Genomic DNA, 24,061 nt, shown 5'->3' with positions numbered 1-24,061 from the left:
TCAAATATTAAGCACCAAAGAACCCTCATTTGACAAAAATTTCAAAGCTCTATACTTATTTTTACAATAGTTATTGCGCAATTATTTTTTTTTAAATTCCGACCTTTTTTCGCAGTTATATTAATTTCAATAAATGAGTATATCAAACTTTATGATACGCCATTTTAAAGCTTTTTCCATGCTCTCGAAGATTTGTGTACTAAAAAACCATATGTTTCACTGTTTTCAATTTATTTGAAAAAAAAAAGGAAAAAAGGACGTTTTTGACACTAAATTGTTTATAAATAAAAATGGACGTCAGATCCTACGCAGGAAATAGTTACAATTTTTTCTTATAGGTATTACCCGTCGAAAAAACGCGACAGTACCCTGGCTGTTAAAGTGTCACGAACAGGGTATATTTTTGTCTTATTACCCTGGCCTATCCCTTTTGGGTAGGGAAACGGTAGTTTTATCGCATAACATTTTTGTCACTAACTTTTAAATATTTTTCACATTGGAATATTAAATTGTGAGTTATTCAAGTACTACAAGGTCCTCTTGCTTTAAGTAAATACTGTTTTCTAGAAAAAAACGATAGGAAAATTTTTCGTTTTTTGAATTTGAAAGAAATTTTCAAAAATAACGGTGTATTTTACCGACTTAAAGCAATAAATAGTAACTTTTAGTACTAGAATTTTTTTGTTCGTCTACTGTGTAATCAGTCAAAAAGAAACCATAAACATATTTGTTGAAATTTACAATATTGGCGCGAAGAGAAATATTTCAATAAATATGACAATTACGATTACAATCAGTGTTTCTTAACTTAAGAAGGGTAAACTTAATACTAATTTTTGCTTAAGGCGTCTAATTTGTTGACTATTGTCCAATAAATTTAACGCTAACACATTTGGGTGGTTCTCTAGTCATGTAAATATTTATCACTGTGTGACACTATCACTTCACTCATAGTTGGCACTTGAAGGTCTTGTACAATGTCTTTGCTGCTTACAATCCATGGCGCATCAGTTATTGCTCGTAACACCTTGTTTTGAAATCGGTCCATGATTGCTAGGTTGTATTTTGAAGCAGTGCCCCACAACTGAATTCCATAAGTCCAAATTGGCTTGTAGCTTGTAGCTGTGTAACCAATAGTATTTTTTATATGTGGTATCAAGATTTTTTCTTTTTTTTTTCCACATATGAGTTTTCCAAGTGAGTCTCTTGTCCATATGTAAGCCTAAGTACTTTACTGTAGGTATCTACCGTTGGAAGGGGAGCATTTCTGAGTAATATTTAAGGAGAATCGCGATGGAATTTAGTGAATACTAGCTGGCTTGATTTAGATTCATTAAGTTTTATCTTCCAGTTTTTAGTCCATTCCTGGACTTTATTTAATTTTCCTTGGAGTTGTTCTGCTGCAACAACGGGATCTGAATGTAACGCCATTATTGCGGTATCGCAATTCAAATGTGGCTGTATGTACTTTATTGTCAGTAGGCAAATCCGAGGTAAATAGTAGATAAAGGATCGGCCCAAGAACGCTATCTTGAGGAACGTCCGCCTTTATGAGATGTAGAGCGGTTATTTCGTCTTCATATGAAATATATTTCTTTCAAGTATGAGTATAGTATGTCATAAATGATCTCGTGTAGGTCATTTTTTAGTTTATATAGCATTCCCTGGTGCCACACCTTGTCAAAAGCTTGACTCACACCGATGAATGCAGTTTAGCAATATTGCTTATTTTCAAGTACTAGAATACTTCATAACATAATAATCTAGTGTCAAAACTGATTAAAAATTAAAGGCACAAAAAGAATGCCATAAAATAACCGTTAAACTACCCAAAACAGACGCATCTGACCGGTACTAGAAATTCGCAATTGATGAAATCGATTCATATCTGGAAGGTAAATAAACGTAACAGTTTTCGTTTTTTAAATAGTTTTTTTTTTTTAATTTTTTCAAGTTCAAAACAATGCAAAATTTTCAAATTTATTTTTTTAGAAAACGGTTTATTCTACAGACTTAAAGCAAACAATGCAGTGTCAAAAATGCTTAAAAGTTCTAGTCAAAAATATTAAGCGATACCGTTAAAGTTAAGCGAAAAAATAACCGTTGCCCTACCCAAAATGGACACCTATGACCGGTACTACAAATTCGTAATTAATGGAATCAATTTATCTGTGCAAGATAAATAGCAGTACCAGATTTCGTTTTTTCTAAATAGAAGCGTTCTGGAGGTATTTAAAAAAAAACTAATTATAAGACGATATTTTCAAAGAGCTCCAGCTGCCTTAGGCATTTTCGGACTAGGTGATTTGGATTAAATGTTAACAATTTGAGCCCAAGAATTTACAGTTAAAATATTTTCAATTATTAATAAAACAACCTATGTCCCAGTTGAAAAAACCGTTGAAAAAACGTCATAATTATCACCAAACGACGTCAGTTTATCACGTTTTTTCGACGTCGAAAATCACGTGAATATGTCCTACCATAATTCACGTCATTTTTATCACGTTTTAAATACGTTATATGAAAAACGTAGTTTTCACGTCGATTTGTCCCACCATAATTCACGTTTTAAATACGTGATATGAAAAACGTAGTTTTTACGTCGATTTTGCGTCGTTTTTAGATTTATTTTTCATTTTATGGTTTTAGAAATACACAATAACTGAATGGGTCCGCCACATGGTTTGTTTTTGAGAAGTCAAAGAAAAAGTTTTACATTGTGATAATGGTGAGTTTATACATTTTAAAGGTGAGTAATACAGTTTGTATTTCGTATTTAAAAACTGTATTACTAACCCTTAAAATGTATAAACTCACCATTATCACAATATTAAAATTTTTCTTTGACTTCTCAAAAACCAACCATGTGGCGCTTACAACGTTATTTGGCAGACCCATTCAGTTATTCGTATGGGCATTGTTAGTATTGCAATTTTTCCATTTAAGTAAAACCAAATGGAAGGCTCGTTAAAATGCATAGAATTACAATATCCTCAACGCAACACATATAACATACATAGAATTTTCACTTTTGATAATATAAGTATTTACTGTGTCAAAAGTGAAACAACATATAAACTAATAAATAATTTATTAACAAATTAAACATTTAAGTCCAAATTTAATAACAAACTTAAGTTTAAACCATTTAAGTAATATAATATATATATATATATATATATATATATATATATATATATATATATATATAATTATTATAATTATACCACACACTTTAAAGGTACGATTCCGACAACGACTGCAGACGGCAGTTACAGTTGTCACCATGACAGATGTCATTATTTTGCACTATTAATTTGCATAATTATTAGCAACTGACATTCTGTCGGACAGCAGTTGCACTCAGATGTCGGAATCAGTCTCATACAGATACATAGTGCAAAGTAGTAACGTCCATAACGCAGAGAACTGCAACTAGTGCAACTGATGTTTGCAGTTGCCGTCTGCAGTCGTTGTCGGAATCGTACCTTTAGTTAGAAATGAATACATACAAATAAGACCCAATATATTGAATTTCAATGAAAACTATCTGCTTTATATTTATACATTTTAAGGAAGACGATTGAATGATAAAAAATAGGACAAAACTATAATAGTCTGTGTTCTTACATATATTTCCATACTCTTATAATCCTCAAATTGATTTCAAATAATTATTACAAATTTTTGCATACAAAAAGATCTACAGACACCTGAAAAATATGTTTTTTGATTTAAGGAACTGTAATGACCAACTTAAAATAATAAAAACAATTTACACGTGATATCTGATAATACACACTTAAAAGACTAATAGGGCTTTTCATCGACTGTCATTTGTTTTGAGTTTCTGTCATGTGTCACATAATATTAATATATCTACGCCATACGTCTTTGGTTTGTACCATTCGTATATATCAATAACGTATGACGTAGATATATTAATATTACGTGACACATGACAGAAGCTCGAAACAAATGACTGTGAATGAAAAGTCCTATACATAAATACTCATGATGAAGAAGTACATTATAGTTAAAAATGACTAACCATTTTCATATCGCAGCAACATGAAGCCAAAACCGTCTTATATTTCAGTTCGTTTAGAGAGCGCAACAAGCACTCTGACCGAACAGTTTCAAAACTCATTAGTTGTTCATCAGAGAATGTACATAGCTGTAACATCCGTACATGCATTGGGTTCTTCTTTTTCTGTCTTGCTGTGGGCATACTCAGCTGCAATATGGCTGCAAACTTCACTATTACCGGCCATACATATACAATGTGCATTTGCTATGCCATTGGAACTGGGTATCACCCACAAGCATCTAGTGGTTTAACATTAGCTTTTTGGGAATGCTTCACCTAAAAAAAATATTTTATCTTTGTGGGAATGCTTCAACTACAAAAATTTATTTTTATTAGAGTATTTGCATTCTTTACAATGATTGAGAATATTTTAAAATCAGACATTCATATAATATAATTTTAGAACAAACAATCATGACTGTTTATTATTCTCTTTTCCATCATAGCAATTATTACATGTCGTCTACCTAATCTGTAAACTGCGTAACTCCATTTATCAAAATTTTACAGAGTCACAAAAAATTATTTCTCTAAATATGACTAATCTGAATACTACGTATCTCCCATTTTAAGAGATAGGATGCTAAAATGAAATAATTTATATATAGGTACACATATCACTAACATTTGTACCTACATTGTTTAATAAGTGTATTTAATATTATTTACCACCAACTTTTCCTTGAAAATATCACTTTCTAAACAGTGAGGTCAGTCGTGTGGTATGACAAACTGGGGAGTTACAAATTTTTCGTACTAAATTTGCCGCAAGGGAGATACAGTGTATACGAAGATGTCACTATTTACTCTTCTGGTAAAAATATGCATGTGCATCCTTTTTTAAACGAGTAGGGATTTTTTCAAATAAATGGCAGTAATGACTCATTTTCAGAGAAATATGGAGTTACATAGTTTACAAATTAGGACAATATGTCTGGTTTCATATAGATATACCTATAAAAGTAAATAAATCTAATATTTAAAACCAATTTATCCAAAAGACACTAATACTGTTATCCATATATTTCTTAATGGTGAATAAATAAAATAAAGGCTTACCTTTCCAACAATAATATAGAAATCATTAACAATTTTTACTCAAACTTTTAAAACAAATCCAGCTGTGAAGGCTTTTATCTGCCTGAAGGCTTCTATATGCTTTCATCTGCTACTTAGAGTAGTAACTGTGAGACTCCACCAGATATGTATAAACATCTATAATAGTGATGGTGGGATAACTTTACTGTGAAATTCAATTCTGATGACTGAATTGTATATGGATCTAAATCTCTAATTATTTTCAGCTTCAATGAATATCTAAAACAATAAAATAAATAATGTTATTGCTTGCAAAATTCATCAATATTGATAAATATCAGGGAAAAATGAATAGTAAATAAAAATTGTTTCGCCCACCTTTCTCCAACATCTGCGGAGTTTCCAATAATAATTTCCTTAAATAATCACTTTGCATTGTGGTAAATTTATAAAATTCACAAATGACAAACAAAAGTTTTAAAAAATACACAAAAAACAGCCAACAAAATCTAAATGAATCCAAAAAGGCAAAATACGACAAGACAAACAAATGAAACGACAACGACGATAGAAACATAACCTAAACTTCGTTTTGTAATTTTTAAGCTCCTCCCAATTTCTTGACGTCAGACTTAGGCTGTCTGAAATGAAAACGCCTTTTAAACGTATTTTAACGTCATTAATCTTACGTATTTAAAATCACATACAAAAGACGTCGATATGACGGAATGTTCAACCACGTGTATACCTATATTCCACCAAGAACTGACGTTTCATCGACGTTCTTGACGTCACTTGGTTGCCTGGGGTATGTTTATTGTATAAAGAAATAATGTTCCCAAAACACATTTACCAATTATTGTAAACTCCTTTTTGACATTATTTCACGTATAAAAGAATTAACTGATTTTCGTAATGTTTGAATTCCGGGGTTGATGAAATCACCTCAAAATTTATCATTTGTCTCATTCTTCAACGTTGTTGCATAATTTATATTCAGCGAGTCTAATGTGACGAATAAATTTACCTCTGAGAGATAGATGATTTAATTCGTGGGCGCGCCGTAATATTATTCTCATTTTCATATTAATGTTTTTGATTTTTATTATCAGTCATGATAAACTTATGTAATCAGTTGTAGTTATATGAATGTTCAATAAAATTTAACTACAAAATATCATCATATGAAGAAGCTTGCTAGGATACAGTGTTGACTATAATTCAGAATTCTTTATTAGAATCCAGATCATAATTCATAGTATTTTATTTATATGAATGTGGTGTATACTAATATTCAAGACGAAACAATAGATCAACAAAGTTCTATACTTTTCTTTCAGATCTTCTGAAGAAAAAGTATATTCAAGTCCAAGTCTATATAGGGTGAGTCAGATAAAGGGCCTATTAGAAATATCTCGAGAACTAAAGGTAAGAGAATCATGAAAAATGGAATACAGGGGTTTTGAGGTATGAACTATTTAATGAAAATATTTCGGTCTCTTTCCTACTCCCGGTTATACCGGAAGTTGATTGTAACTTCGTTTTTTTAAATGGGACACCCTGTAGATTTTTACATTTTTGGATTCTGCTCGATGTCTTATTTCTTAAAATATGAGGTTTTGTAATATTATACAGGATAATTTAAAAGATAATTACGGTTTTTTATAAATTTTGTAGCAAACTTCACACCCTGTAGAATTGTACTGATTTGTTATCAAAAACTTCCTTTATATTTAAGTGATTTTTAATATAGTTTACTATTATCAAAAATTAATAATATAGCGAAATATTGAATTTTAGTATATAGGGTTGGTCGAAACTCGGAATGAGTATTTTCTGAGTTTTCTTAAATGGAACACCCTGTATTTTTGTACTGTAATGAAATAATATTTTATAGTACTTTTTTATTTCTTAAGCTAACTTCTTTAATTTGTGAGTCATTCGTAGTTCTTTAAGACAAACATTTGAAATTTTATTAGGTTTACCGTGAAAATATTAAATCATATATTTTTTTAAATAAATACATGTTAATCTAGAATGACCCTTAATTTATTAATATTGGATGAGATACCAAAATGCCTACGTTGTTAAGATTGTTGGTGCATAAAATATTAATAAAAACAAACAATATTCTACCTAGTTGGCTATGGCTTTGACACTAAACTTGATTAAACATTAGACATTACATTATTTTTATAGTTCCAGTTCCTCTGTTACCATTACTAATATAAATTTTGTAATGGGGAACTGATTAGTAAAGTTTTTGTTCTAGGAGAGTATAAAAAAATGTACTACTACCAATAAGAATTTATCATCTGCAACTCCCTGATCGACGACAACCAAGAAGAGAAACTTTTTAAAGTTTACTAGAATAGTTTCGACGTACTAGACACAGATTACGAGAACGTTCATACTAATATGCAGATTCTCAGTGCCACTAAGATTTAATTCATTTTAATCGTTTACAGCAGTTTTTGTTCGATCAAATTTTTCGTAATCTATATGTCCAGTTCGTCGAAACAGCTCTAGCAAATTTTGAGAAGTTTCTCTTTTTGGTTATCATCTATCATGGAATTGCTAACGACGTTCTACAACTTCGGTGCGGGGTATGCCTCTCAGAGGAAAGGGGGGGAAACTTATATGCTAGAGAAAGTTGGTAACAATGCATTTATAGCAGAATACTCAAATCCTATGTTTCAGTATTGAATACTTTTAAAAATAAATTATAATAAATTACGGAAATTGCGGAATAAATTACGGAATTAATTATAATAAATAAATTAAAAATAAATGGTACGGTAAACAATCCTCATTTTTTAATATGTTATCCCTTACAAAAAATCCTTTAATTTAAGCACAAATAGTTAAAAATCGTAAATTTGGGTCAAAAGTTATTAACTTTTTAAGAATTCCCATAAGAGCCCATGTTAAAACTTAACTTTGACCCTTAATAGTAATTAAACGGCACGGTAAAACAATTTTTAAAAAATCAAGTCTTAGTTTTTTGAAGTAAACTATAACATACTAAAATTTCATGCAAATCCTTAATTCTTTGCCGAAGGTGAAGATGAATGTTTAAGAAATGCTATTAGAATTTTTAAGCAAAGCAAATGTCTAAGCATATTTAGTGTCAAAGTCATAGCCAACTAGATAGTATATTGTATGTTTTTATTAACATTAAACACACCAACAATCTTAAATACGTAGGTATTTTGATATATCAACCAGTATGAATAAATTAAGGGTCAGTTGAGATCAATATGTGTTTATTTTCGAAAAATTATTTATGATTGAATATTTTCACGGCAAACCTAATAAAATTTCACGTAGGTACTTTTTGTTGCAATTAATGTTTTTCTTAAAGAACTACGAATAACTTACAAATCAAAGCAGTTAGGTATAGGGAATGCTTAAGAAATAAAAAAGTACTATAAAATATTATTTCATTACAATACAAAAATACAGGGTGTTCTGCTTAATATACACCAGTTATGATAGAAGGATTATTGTATGCTGACGACGTCGTTCTCCTAGCAGACAACCCGAGAAAGATGCAGCGATTAATTGATGTATGGACTGAGGAAATAGAGAAAATGAAATTAGAAATAAACATCAGCAAATGCAAGACGATGAAAATAGGTCAGCAGGAGCAGGAAATTGAAGGCGAAACACGAGTGCTCTGTAAAAAGAATTGGAGAGGGTGACGGCCTACGAATACCTGGGCACAATAATATCGAATGACGGAAAGCTAGACCTAGAAATTGCAAATAGGACAAAGAAAGCTACGAAAATATACTATGCGATTAATAATACGATACTGGGAAAAAGGGAAATCAGCCAGGAAACAAAAATGCATGTATATAATACAATCACAGTACCAACTCTTCTATATGCAAGCGAGACATGGGTCACAAATAAAAGACGTGAAAGTGCCATAAATGCAGCAGAAATGAAGCAGCTGAGAAAAATAGCTGGAAAGACGAAGATGGACAGAGAAAGGAACGAAAACATCAGAAACGTGCTAAGTCAGGAACCAATAGAGAAAAAAATTGAAAAAAGAAAACTGAGTTGGTTTGGACATATAACTAGGATGAACGAGAACAGACTAGTAAAGAAGGTGACAGATGCCAAAAGACAGGGGAAAAGAAGAAGGGGCAGACCTAGAAAGGGGTGGATGGAACAAATCGAGGAAATCGGGACAAATAGAGGGAAAACAGTGCAACAGATGAAGGAAATGGCAAGAGACCGGAAGGCGTGGAAGAAATGGGTAAAAGATGGATGGGGGATAACAAAGTCCGACGCTCTTATAGGGCATAAGGACAACGAGAAGAAGAAGATAATAATACACTGTATTAAAAATCACTTGAACATAAATGGAGTTTTTAATATCAAATCAGTACAATTCTACAGGGTGTGAAGTTTGCTACACAATTTATAAAAAACCGTAATTATCTTTTAAACTACCCTGTATAATATTACAAAACCTCATATTTTAAGAAAGGAGACATCGAGCAGAATACAAAAGTGTAAAAATATACAGGGTGTCTCATTTAAAAAAACGAAGTTACAATAAACTTCCGGTATAACCGGAAGTAGTAAAGAGACCAAAATATTTTCATTAAATAGTTCATACCTCAAAACCCCTGTATTCCAATTTTCATGATTCTCTTACCTTTAGTTCTCGAGATATTTCTAATATGCCCTTTATCTGCCTCACCCTGTATATTGTAGGTCTGTTAATATAATATTTTCAACGCTGGAAGATTTCTAGAACTAACCCTTCATCTCTTCGGCAGCCTTCTTTAGGCACCATTTCCAGCTACTTATTATGTATTTTTCTTCTGCTTCTTTTTCTGTAGACATGGCTCTGTCTGTTTTTCAATGTGCCTCCAGAAAGTTCTCATTCCAGTAAATTGTCATCCTCATGAAATACAGCTTGTCCTCCAGTTATTAATGTTATGCACCTTGCATCTCCGTTGTATACAGAGAGAGTCTGTAAAGTGGAATAAATTCAATATCTCAAATACTAATTGTTTTTTTGGAAAATGCTCAGACCCGTCGATTAGTATTTCAAATTGTCCTTTTTGACATTCAATAAAAATGTATACAGGGTGTCCCAATTTAGAGATATGACGTCATCATCGATTTTCTTAAATGGCAACACTGTCATTTTGATAGCTAATTTGATAGGGTTTGTAAAGTTATACATAACTGCAAAATATCAAATTTTTATTCTCTACCATTTACAAGATAATAGAAAATAACAAAGTTATATCTGTAATTTGGAATATATTCAATAATTAAAATACTAACTGTTTTTTTGAAAAATGCTCAGACCCGTCGATTAGTATATCAAATTGTCATTTTTGACATATAATAATAATGTATACAGGGTGTCCCAATTTAGAGATATGACGTCATCGTTGATTTTCTTAAATGGCAACACTATCATTTTGATAGCTATTTTGATAGCGTGTGTAAAGTTATACACATCTGAAAAATTTCAAAATTTTATTCCCTACCATTTACAAGATAATAAAAAATAACAAAGTTATGAAGAACAAGAAGTAATCAAATAATAATTGAATTTATTTATTTCAATTAAGCAAATGCTCATAACGTTGCCCATTGACAATTTGACAATAATTGAGGGCAACATTATGAGTTTTTGCTTAATTTATTGAAATAATTAAATTCAATTATTAGTTGATTACTTCTTTTTCATAACTTTGTTATTTTTTATTATCATCTAAATGGTAGAGAATACAAATTTGAAATTTTGCAGTTGTGTATAACTTTACACACCCTATCAAAATAGCTATCAAAATGACAGTGTTGCCATTTAAGAAAATCAACGATGACGTCATATCTCTAAATTGGGACACCCTGTATACATTATTATTATATGTCAAAAAGGACAATTTGATATACTAATCGACGGGTCTGAGCATTTTTCAAAAAAACAGTTTGTATTTTAATTATTGAATATATTCCAAATTACAGATATAACTTTTTTATTTTCTATTATCTTGTAAATGGTAGAGAATAAAAATTTGATATTTTGCAGTTATGTATAACTTTACAAACCCTATCAAATTAGCTATCAAAATGGCAGTGTTGCCATTTAAGAAAATCGACGATGACGTCATATCTCTAAATTGGGACACCCTGTATACATTATTATTGAATGTCAAAAAGGACATTTTGAAATACTAATCGACGGGTCTGAGCATTTTCCAAAAAAACAATTAGTATTTGAGATATTGAATTTATTCCACTTTACAGACTCTCTCTGTATATGCACTTCTAACTCTATCCCATAGTGTCTTACCATCGATTTATCGAAGGGTTTTCATCTCTCCTGTTTCTAGCATACTTTTTGTCCGTTCTGTGTCAGGTGGTGTTTCTACCGTATGTACGTCATTATTGGTCTGATGACTGTTTTGTAAATTCTGCCTTTCACTTCTTTTTCGATAGTTTTATTTCTTCATATTGTTTCATTAAGGCAACCTGAAGTTCTGTTTTCTTCACTTTGAGATTAGTATTGCGTCGTCTGCATATCAGATTATTTTAAGTTGTTTTTCTCCCATTTGGCATACTTTTTTAGTTCATGCTTTTTTTATTATTTTAACCATGATCAGGTTGAATAGTAGAGGACTCAGGGAGTCTCCATGTCTTATCCCATTTCCAGCTTCAATTGGGTCAGTTAGTTCTTCATCTACTTTTACTTTTATTGTCATTCTGGTAAATATTTTCGATTGTTTTAATTATTCTTGCGCACAATAAATGGATAACGTCCTTTAATTTTACCCTGTCACATGCCTTCTTAAGATCCACGAAACATAAGTATGCCGGTTTGTTGTATTCTAATGATTTGTCTTGAACCTGCTTCATCATTCATTATAAATATAGCGTCGGTGCATGATCTTCCCGACCTAGAACCTTGTTGTTCTTCTGCTAATTAAAACCTTTTTATATACTTGGCTTGGTTGGTGTCACGGACTCCGCAAATTTTGTAATCCATTTTAAAAATAGTTCTAAGCTACCTAGACACCTGAAATTTTCAGGATAGCTTTGCACTAGGTAACAATGCAATATTTAACTGCTATTATACAGGGTGATTAATTATATAGTGGGGTGAAGCTCCGTAGATCCGTTATAGTAATGTATAGCGATAAAACTTAATTACAAAAATTATAGCGAACTTTGAGCTTCATATTACAAAATTAGTAATAATGTTACAGGGTGTTCGATAGCATAGTGGCAGACCAAACTTATGTTTTTTTAAATAGAACACCCTGAATTTTATTTTATATTCGAAATCTTCGTAAATTTTCGATTACAAAAATATTAAGGTTTGGTATAATATACGGGGTATTTACAAAGTTATAACCAATTTTATATGAAAATCGTAACAAGTTTAACTACCTGTATAAATAGTCCAGAAAGCCACTGCGCATCCGCTAGGGAAAATATTCTAATTCAGATTTTTTGCACAATCTTACTCAAAAAGGACTCCTTTTAACAAATTTGCATGTTGCCAGGACCAAAAGGTGGTCAAAAATTTTTTAAAAGTTTTTTTTTGTTTTTTTCCTAAAATTATTTTTTTTGCATGGAAAAAAGTTTTTTTAGGTTTTTTGGATCATTCCAAACAGAAAAGGCCTTTAGTGACTTTTCTCTAAAAATGATAGTTTTTGACATATAAGCGATTAAAAATTGAAAAATTGCGAAATCGGCCATTTTTAACCCTCAAAAACTATGTGAAAAACTCAACACTTGAATGTTGCCAAGGAAGGTAGATATTTTTTAAACATCGATTGATGAAATCCCGAAGAGTTTTTTGCAATACAGTATTCAAAACTCCTTTGTTTTTTAATTGCCAATCAAGCGTGCGCGACACTATTTTCCACCGACAGTATGGTGCAAATGAAAGGAATAAATTCATTATTTCGTCAACCGGCGGCCTTAAGGAAAAATCCCGAAACAGGTCGATTTTTATTTTTAAGTTATGATATTGTGGCATATATGGTATACTAGTGACGTCATCAATCTGGACGTGATGACGTAATCGATGATTTTTTTAAATGAGAATAGGGGTCGTGTGCTAGCTCATTTGAAAGGTTCTTCAACTCTCTATTCAGTAATATAAACATTTACATAATTATTTATACAGGGTGTCCAAAAAATTTTTATTAAAATAAATTATTTGACAAAAAAATAAGTAGAAGGACACCCTGTATAAATAATTATGTAAATGTTTACATTACTGAATAGAAAATTGAAGAACCTTTCAAATGAGCTACCACACGACCCCTATTTTCATTTAAAAAAATCATAGATTACGTCATCACGCCCAGACGGATGACGTCACTAGTATACGATATACGCCACAATATCATAACTTAAAAATAAAAATCGACCTATTTCGGGATTTTTCCTTAAAGTCGTCGGTTTACGAAATAACGAATTTATTCCTTTCATTTGCACCATACTGTCGGTGGAAAATAGTGTCGCGCACGCTTGATTACCAATTAAAAAACAAACTAGTTTTGAATATGGTATTGAAAAAACTCTTCGGGATTTCATCAATCGATGTTTAAAGAATATCTACTTACCTTGGCAACATTCAAATTTTCCGTTTTTCACATAGTTCTTGAGGGTTAAAAATGGCCGATTTCGCAATTTTTCAATTTTTAATCGCTTATATGTCAAAAACTATCATTTTTAGAGAAAAGTCACTAAAGGCCTTTTCTGTTTGGATTGATCCAAAAAACCTAAAAAAACTTTTTTCCATGCAAAAAAAAATAATTTTAGGAAAAAAACAAAAAAAAACGTTTAAAAAATTTTTGACCACCTTTTGGTCCTGGCAACATGCAAATTTGTTAAAAGGGGTCCTTTTTGAGTAAGATTGTGCAAACATTCCGAATTAGAATATTTTCCCTAGCGGATGCGCAGTGGCTTTCTGGACTAAAATAAAAGCAAGCACAAGGTCAATAGTTTATTGACGTCATAATTTTTTATTTATTGTCAAAATTTTCGTAAATGTTTGTTTTGCTAATTTTCTTTATATTGAATACAGGGTGAGTCAAAACGCAAGTACAATATTTTCTCAGTAATTTTAAATAGAACACCCTGTATTTTATATCATTATCGAAAAGTATAATTACCATACTATAATTTTTGTATAACATTCCCTATGTGTAAATTTATTAGTTTTCGAGATATTTTCATTTTTCAGAGCAAAATTATTAATAATTACGGGTCGAAACCTTTCCAAATTTTAAGTAAGCCATGGCTGAATAATTTTCTTTACAATTTACGATTACTGATTATCAATCTGTAATCAAAGTTGACTACAATTTTTGTTATTAACCTTTATTACTATCTATTGTAAAGAATATTTTCTACGCCGGCCCTGACGGACGACTAAAAGAAATGGATGTTCTGACAAACAGCATAGATGCCCGAATATGGATAATGAAGTATTTAATGAGTCAGTCGATTATAGTATTTTGTGATAGAAAGACATGTGTACCTAGATATTAGAATAAATGTATTAAATTCTGAATTTGCCTTTAAATATTTAACAAAGCAGCGGTAGGATATTATCCATGTGCTATAACAAGTGTTAAGTTATATTAATACTTATTTAATAGTGATATTTGTTTAAAAACACAATAATTGTATATCGTATGTGAATGTTTCGAAAGTGACAAAAATAGCAACGGAATTTTCCTGCAAGAAGTGAACTTGTGAAGTGTTGTTACGTTAAAGTGTTTTACGTGGAATTTTATCCGGAATTTGCACTAAATGCGACGTGTAAATAATATTTTTAAAGTACGGTGAATCACCTGGGTGTTTTTATGAGTTGTTTTTGGATCAATTTGTGATGTTTCTTTGCCAATGATGTACATTGTACCACATATTTTTTATGACAGGATGTCTGTTGGAACTTCGAACTTGTGTCTGATGGGGTTAAGAGGATTGAACTGTATGTATTTATCAGATAGTTTATTTAATAGATATTAAAATATTTATCGTGATGTATAAGCTATTCAAAGTGTAGTTAATAGACATATTTCGCGATTTGATTTTGAAAAAGGTTAAAATATTTATCGGAATATATTTATAAGCTATTCAAAGTGTAGAGAATAGACTTATATTTCGCGATTTGATTTCAAAATAAGTTAAAATATTTATAAGGATAGTATATAAGCTAATCAACATATAGTATTAAGCTTATATTACCTTATTTAAGTTTGAGAAACTGTTCAACGTGTAGCAACAGACTTCTCTTTTATTAACTTCACAATTTTATTATATTAATAATCTATTATATTTTTATAAGCTATTCAAAGTGTAAATAATAGACTTATATTTTGGTATTTGAATTTGAAATAGATTAAAATATCTATAGGGAGATATAAACTATTCAACGTTTAGTAATATTTATATTTCGCGATTTAAATTTAAAATAGATTAAAATATTTATAAGAATATACACTACGTTTGGGTTTCAATTAGATATGCGCGCTTAAGGTGTGAGCACTGCCGGTTTTTCCACATTTAATAAGGTATGCATTATTGTTATAATTTATACACATGCATTTATAAATATTTAGAGTGTAGACGGTATAGTCGTAGAGTGTCAATGTCATTTTTAAAATAGCGGTGACTATGGCTTTAGTTTTTGAATATTCTTTTAAATCCTTACCTACTTGTTAATTGCGTGAATTATTTATTAATTTACATTAATAGCATTATTTTAAATTAATTATTTATTCAGTCATTACAATAATTTATATACTATGCAATAAAAACTAATAATCGAGAAAAGAGAAAAATTGATAAAGCGATTTTAATAACATACTGTTACTATCGAGTAGATGAGTTTTGAACATCTTTAACAGTTAAAAATTAATTTTAAATGTTTAGTAATAAATGTTTGAGGAATTTGAACAGCCGATTTATTTACCCACTTGCCGGTAATTTAACAACCATAATACGTCACCTACTCATTATAGATTAGTAATTTCAGAACCTAAAGTATTATTTGTTTAAATCCGTCGATGGACGATTACGCATCGATACTATAGTGGAATAATAAACAGTGTTGCCAATTTTGGCGCTTCCTTCGAAGTGGTATGTCTGGTTGATTGGTGAACGCTCTGTATAAGCTATTCAACGTGTAGTATTGAGCTTATATTGCATTATTTAAGTTCGAGAGGATGTTCATTGTTCAACGTGTAGCAACAACCTTCTCTCAATTTAACTTCGCAGTTTTATTTGAAAAGCATGAATATAAGTAGGTATATATTATTATATGAGTATAGTATATAAAAAGGAAACAAAAGCAATGGGTTGAACGAAAGGATCCAGACTAAGTTCAAGTTCAACATCCGAATCTAGCAGTAGTAGTAACGACTATGATAACAAGATAAAACCGACAATATCATTTACATCATCAGACAAGTTCCAAGATTCCCAAATCTAGAGAAACGAACATCGTTCGGGTAGCTTCAGCAAGTAAAAGAGTCTCAACACTCCTCCACTACTCGAAATGTATGTTAGTGATAGACTCGATAGATTAGAGTTACTAGTCAAAAAAAGGCTCATCCAGCACCAAGCACAACCAAACGATGCGGTTAATGGAACATTTGTGGAGTCGGAGTGCATTCCTGAATTTTTTTTTGGGATGTTGGGATCTATTAGTGACTGGAACGAACTGCTATGATATTCCACATGTAAATCAGGTTGAGAGGATTGGCTAGAACAGGGTACAATAATTTGAATACATGTCACCTTAGTTGACGTAAGTGAAACTCAAATTGTAGCTAGAGGTATTGATTGTGTTGAAGATAAAAGTGTTTCTTCTGATGTTAGTATAATGACCCGTTCTTTACACAATTCTTGTTTGTTTTCCAAAAATTATGTGTTATGTAATTCAAATTTATCTGAGGAGTAAGCAGTAAAGCTCCTTGACTTACTGAATCATTTTAGTTGCTGTTTTTCACAAAACATTAGTGAATTGGGTAAAACAGATATTCTTAAAAATGCAAATCCATCTTACTGATGATCGTTCTGTCGTGTATCGTCTTTATGGTTTGTCTTACAATGAACGAAAAGTTGTACAGACTATCCTAGATGATTTACAGGCTAATGGAGTAATTCAAGAATCTAGTTCACCATATTCAAGTCCGATTCTATTAGTCCAAAAGAAAAATGGAGAAAATCGAATGTGTGTAGATTATCGTGCATTGAATTCGAAGACTGTTAAGGATCGATTTCCACTTCCACGTGCAGACGAGTTCTTAGAAAAATTTAAAGATTGTATGTATTTCACGGCTAGAGCTGAAAACAGAAGCAATTGAACGATTTCCAGAACCTGTTGATGTCCACACTACACGCCAATTTTTGGGTTTGTCAAGTTACTTCAGAAAATATGCCACAATTGCAAGACTTTTGACACTTCTCACGAAAAAAGATGTCAAATTTGTATGGGGTGACGAACAACGTGTGCTTTCGAAACCCTCAAGAATAAATTGACTTCGAGGCCTGTCCTTGCTGTTTACAATCTGGAGTTAGAAACCATGGCAGTAGTAAATTCATTACAACATTTTCGAATTTATCTCATCGAAATCCATTTTAAGGTGGTTACAGATTGTAATGCAGTGCGGATCACATTGACCAAAAGAGATATAATTCCCAGAATTGAAAGATGGTGGTTAACCATTCAAAAATTTACTTTGGACATTGAATACCGTCCAGGTACGAAAATGCCACATGCTCTAAGCAGAGATACTGTCGCAAAAATTCCAGAGGAGGCACTCACGGTTAAGATAAACCTTGTGAACATCGATCAAGAAGATTGGATCTTACATGCCCAATTAAAAGATGAAAGATGCAACACTATCATAGATCTGCTGTCGAAATCTCCATCAGATAAGGAAGAAAAAGATATCCATCAAAACTACTGCATTGTAAACAATCGACTATACCGAAAAACTACAGAAGGCAAAAGGTGGGTTGTTCCAAGGCAAGCCCGCAGGCAGGTTGTTTTGCATTATCATGATGGAACTGGTCACATGTCAGTAGAAAAGACTATTTCGGCAATATCTCAATTATACTGGTTCTCAGGTATGATAAAATATGTTAAGAAATACATTGGAGGTTATCTAGAAGGCTTATATAATAAGGGGAACCTGGTGAAAAGCAAAAACCTGGACTTGTGAATTCTATTGAGAAGGTTGCAGTACCTTTTGATACACTGCATATAGATCATCTAGGTCCATTTGTAAAGTCAAAACGAAGGAACTCTTATCTCATTGTCATCGTCGATGCTTTCACTAAGTTCTTTTTTTATGAAGGCTGTGCAGTCCACCAAAGTTACCCCGGTGATTACTTTTTTGAAAAGTGCAATTGAAAACTTTGGTGTAGTAAGAAGAATAATTAGCGATGGAGGTTTTTGCTATACTTCCCAACGATTCAAGGATTATTGTACATCACTTAATATAAAACATGTTCTGAATTCCACTGCTGCTCCTAAAGTAAACGGACAAGTGGAAAGGTATAATTGTACAATAGTAGCTTCTTTATCATCCTGCAGTGAAGACGAGATTACTTGAGATGAATTCGTTCCAAATTGGGGATTGAATTCAACGAAGAATTCAACCACAAAAAAAACGCCCTACGAAGTAATGTTGGGTAACCAACCAAGAGGTATAGCCGATGCTGTTCTGGCCAACGAAGTGTCATTACAGGAGGCAGACCGGGGCGATCTATCGAAAATATGTACGGACGTCAAACGAATGACTGATGCAAACCTGGTCAAATAAAAGCAAACATTTGACAAAGTGATTGAATTCAACGAAGAATTCAAGCGGACGTCAAACGAATGACTGATGCAAACCAGGTCAAATAAAAGCAAATATTTGACAAAGTGATTGAATTCAACGAAGAATTCAAGCGGACGTCAAACGAATGACTGATGCAAACCAGGTCAAATAAAAGCAAACATTTGACAAAGTGAATGAATTCAACGAAGAATTCAAGCGGACGTCAAACGAATGACTGATGCAAACCAGGTCAAATAAAAGCAAACATTTGACAAAGTGATTGAATTCAACGAAGAATTCAAGAGGACGTCAAACGAATGACTCCCTAATTACCTGATCCTTATATCATTAAAAAGGGTTTTAGATCATGATCGTTACGTAATCGAGGATCCTCAAGGTTCCGTGAGATCTCAAAAGAAAAATGAAGGTGTGTCATCTAACGATAAGATGAAACCTTTCAATACTGACGTCAGTTCTGAATCCAAAGGGGATTTGGATCCTAACGAAACGGATCTCCAAGATAACGAGCGATCCACAATTATTGTGATCAAAGCTAGCAGTGCAAAAAAAAATTACGTATGTCTTGTTTTAATCTGAATTTATATCATTGGTTTATCAATTAATTTTGATTAACATTATAAAACATAAAAAATCAGTCAAAACCTTTAACACAGAACTTTAATCAAAAATAAAAAGAATTAAAGAAATTATAAGTAACAGTAATAAATAAAATCAAACAAGATGCTGTATATGTCCATCACCAACATCTCTACATAACCTAGCTTTTCTTGCTAAGTTGACGTACACTGCAAAGTTGACGTAAACTGGAAAATATATCTAAATTAAGAATAGACATGCGCTGTATAGCTATCTCTGTAATTCAGAGCCACCTGTGATGGCAATAATTTTGGATCACGCGTTAGCTAGCTACAAGAGTTCTAACGAAACGAACTTATAAGAGTCCTAACGAAACTGATCTCGAAGATAGCTAGCAACGGAACTCTTACGAAACGAGTTCTTAAAGAGTCCTAGGCGAGTTCTAAAGAAACGAACTTATAAGGGTCCTAACGAAACGGATCTCTTAAGATGGTTGACCACAAAAGTATAAGAAACTAGCTCTTAGACCACGGCTCTTCCAACCCATGGTAAGGGGTTTGGAGAGGGCAAGTTCTAAAGAAACGAACTTATAAGAGCTCTTTTCTTACTATAGGTACCTATTGCATGTTTTGCTTAATGGAATTTACTAATGAGGCGAACTTATAAGAGTTGTTTTCTTATATTTTAGAGGCGAACTTATAAGTCTTGTACTCTTATGGTCTTATACTCTTATCTTACAATTCTTAGAGTTGTTGTCTTGCTATTAGTATAGCATGTTTACCTATTGCATGTTCTTTTTAATGTAATTTACTAAAGAATCGAACTTATGAGAGTTGCTTTCTTATTGCATAATTTAGAAGCGAACTTATAAGAGTTGTTTTCTTACTATGGGTGTAGCATGTTTTTTTAAAGAAATTTACTAGCTGTAGATCTTAAGCTAATATTTCAGGTCCAACTTAAGATGAACTGGATGGATGACTCCTGTTAGATTTAATGTAAAATTATTAGATAGTAGTCCCATTATTAATATGGCATGTGTCTTATTTATTTCATAGTCTTGTTTTTTAAAATTAACATGTTTTTTATGATCTAGGTAAATCAGTGGCATCGGATCCACGAGGACGTGGATAAGGGAAGCGTGGCCGACTGTAAAGAATATTTTCTACGCCGGCCCTGACGGACGACTAAAAGAAATGGATGTTCTGACAAACAGCATAGATGCCCGAATATGGATAATGAAGTATTTAATGAGTCAGTCGATTATAGTATTTTGTGATAGAAAGACATGTGTACCTAGATATTAGAATAAATGTATTAAATTCTGAATTTGCCTTTAAATATTTAACACTATTACTTATGTAACGGATCTACAAAGCTTTACCCCACTCACCAATCACACTGTATGGATAAATCGCTTTTTATTAATTTCAAACTATTTTAAAAATATGACTAATGCAATGATATTTTAAAGTATGTTAATAAATCGATATCTACAAATTGATGGTGCCTCAGTGGCATTAGACTGCAGTTCGAGAGGTCCCCAGTTGGAACCCGGCTGCTGCTTATCTTTTTTAATTGTTTTAATAAATAATTAAAAGGTTATATACTTAAAATTATATATACCATTTTAAACAACCGTGGTATTATAAAAAATACTATTTTATACTAGTGTAATTTTTGGAATGATAATTATAAATAACAGTTAATACACCTACTAAAAATTCATATTCTATAAGTTAATTATTCTTTCCAAACATGTTGTGTCCTACATAATATGTACATGTACATATTATGTACATGTACAATAACAAAACCGTGGTATTATAAAAAGTACTTTTTATTAGAGTGTAATTTTTGGATTTTTAAGTATTTTATCGTTAAATCGTTTATCGTTAAATTATAATATATTCTTTCCTATAAATAATAAAAAGGTTTTATTATAAAAAAAGTTATCTTATATATAAAAATCTATTGCTGTGCGTTAGTCTCGCTAAAACTCGAGAATGTGTGGACCGATTTGGCTAATTTTGATGTTGAATTATTTGTGGAAGTTCAGGGAAGGTTTATACGGTTTTATATTGTCATTTTAGTAGCCACCAAAATTTTTACAGCTATATGTATAAAATGCTCTTTTTACAGTGTTTGTTGCCATACTCCTCCGAAACGACTTGACCGATCTTTATGAAAGTTTGCAAGTGTACTCGACCGAACCGGTAGTAGGTTGTTATCTATATTTCATACCCGTGCGTCTTAAGGGGGCTTGCCACCCTTATATTTATTTCTATTTTTTCAGAGAAACTCTTTTTTTTTTTAATTTCATATGATGTGGAACGTAAAGATACATACAACCCTAAATTTTCACCTTTCCAGCACTAACCGTTATTTTTTAATGGCCATTTAAATATTTTACATATATATAAACAAAAGAAAGTCGTGACAGTTACCAACACATAACTCGAGAACGACTGAATAGATTTTTATGAAATTTTCCACGTGTACTTGACCGGACCGAGAATAGGTTGTTATGTATTTTTCATATCCGTACGTCGTAACGGGGGCTGCCCCCCTAAAATATTTTTTTATTTTTTTGGTCAAACTGTTTTTTCTTAATTTTATGTGATGTGGAAGGCAAAGGTAAATACAATCCTAAATTTTCACTTTTCTATCTTCGACCGTTATTTTTTAATAGCCATCTAAAGTTTTGCATCTTCTTATATATAAAAATCTATTGCTGTGCGTTAGTCTCGCTAAAACTCGAGAATGTGTGGACCGATTTGGCTAATTTTGATGTTGAATTATTTGTGGAAGTTCAGGGAAGGTTTATACGGTTTTATATTGTCATTTTAGTAGCCACCAAAATTTTTACAGCTATATGTATAAAATGCTCTTTTTACAGTGTTTGTTGCCATACTCCTCCGAAACGACTTGACCGATCTTTATGAAAGTTTGCAAGTGTACTCGACCGAACCGGTAGTAGGTTGTTATCTATATTTCATACCCGTGCGTCTTAAGGGGGCTTGCCACCCTTATATTTATTTCTATTTTTTCAGAGAAACTCTTTTTTTTTTAATTTCATATGATGTGGAACGTAAAGATACATACAACCCTAAATTTTCACCTTTCCAGCACTAACCGTTATTTTTTAATGGCCATTTAAATATTTTACATATATATAAACAAAAGAAAGTCGTGACAGTTACCAACACATAACTCGAGAACGACTGAATAGATTTTTATGAAATTTTCCACGTGTACTTGACCGGACCGAGAATAGGTTGTTATGTATTTTTCATATCCGTACGTCGTAACGGGGGCTGGCCCCCTAAAATATTTTTTTATTTTTTTGGTCAAACTGTTTTTTCTTAATTTTATGTGATGTGGAAGGCAAAGGTAAATACAACCCTAAATTTTCACTTTTCTATCTTCGACCGTTATTTTTTAATAGCCATCTAAAGTTTTGCATCTTCTTATATATAAAAATCTATTGCTGTGCGTTAGTCTCGCTAAAACTCGAGAATGTGTGGACCGATTTGGCTAACTTTGATGTTGAATTATTTGTGGAAGTTCAGGGAAGGTTTATACGGTTTTATATTGTCATTTTAGTAGCCACCAAAATTTTTACAGCTATATGTATAAAATGCTCTTTTTACAGTGTTTGTTGCCATACTCCTCCGAAACGACTTGACCGATCTTTATGAAAGTTTGCAAGTGTACTCGACCGGACCGGTAGTAGGTTGTTATCTATATTTCATACCCGTGCGTCTTAAGGGGGCTTGCCACCCTTATATTTATTTCTATTTTTTCAGAGAAACTCTTTTTTTTAATTTCATATGATGTGGAACGTAAAGATACATACAACCCTAAATTTTCACCTTTCCAGCACTAACCGTTATTTTTTAATGGCCATTTAAATATTTTACATCTATATAAACAAAAGAAAGTCGTGACAGTTACCAACACATAACTCGAGAACGACTGAATAGATTTTTATGAAATTTTCCACGTCTACTTGACCGGACCGAGAATAGGTTGTTATGTATTTTTCATATCCGTACGTCGTAACGGGGGCTGCCCCCCTAAAATATTTTTTTATTTTTTTGGTCAAACTGTTTTTTCTTAATTTTATGTGATGTGGAAGGCAAAGGTAAATACAACCCTAAATTTTCACTTTTCTATCTTCGACCGTTATTTTTTAATAGCCATCTAAAGTTTTGCATCTTATATATAAAAATCTATTGCTGTGCGTTAGTCTCGCTAAAACTCGAGAATGTGTGGACCGATTTGGCTAATTTTGATGTTGAATTATTTGTGGAAGTTCAGGGAAGGTTTATACGGTTTTATATTGTCATTTTAGTAGCCACCAAAATTTTTACAGCTATATGTATAAAATGCTCTTTTTACAGTGTTTGTTGCCATACTCCTCCGAAACGACTTGACCGATCTTTATGAAAGTTTGCAAGTGTACTCGACCGAACTGGTAGTAGGTTGTTATCTATAT

At 31.8% G+C, this 24,061-nt stretch overlaps 1 long non-coding RNA gene across 1 annotated transcript; it reads left to right on the top strand.

Moving 5' to 3' along the window:
* Positions 1-14,526: 14,526 nt before the first annotated feature.
* Positions 14,527-20,889, top strand: LOC126881447 (uncharacterized). Its single transcript, XR_007696852.1, has 2 exons — positions 14,527-15,122; positions 20,657-20,889. It is a non-coding gene; the product is annotated as an uncharacterized LOC126881447 (long non-coding RNA).
* Positions 20,890-24,061: the final 3,172 nt, after the last annotated feature.

Source organism: Diabrotica virgifera, chromosome 3 (assembly GCF_917563875.1).
Source record: "Diabrotica virgifera virgifera chromosome 3, PGI_DIABVI_V3a".
NCBI classification, from domain to species: Eukaryota; Metazoa; Arthropoda; class Insecta; order Coleoptera; family Chrysomelidae; genus Diabrotica; species Diabrotica virgifera.
Note: the sequence above shows the minus strand (reverse complement) of the source record. Positions and strands in the feature narration are given on the sequence as shown.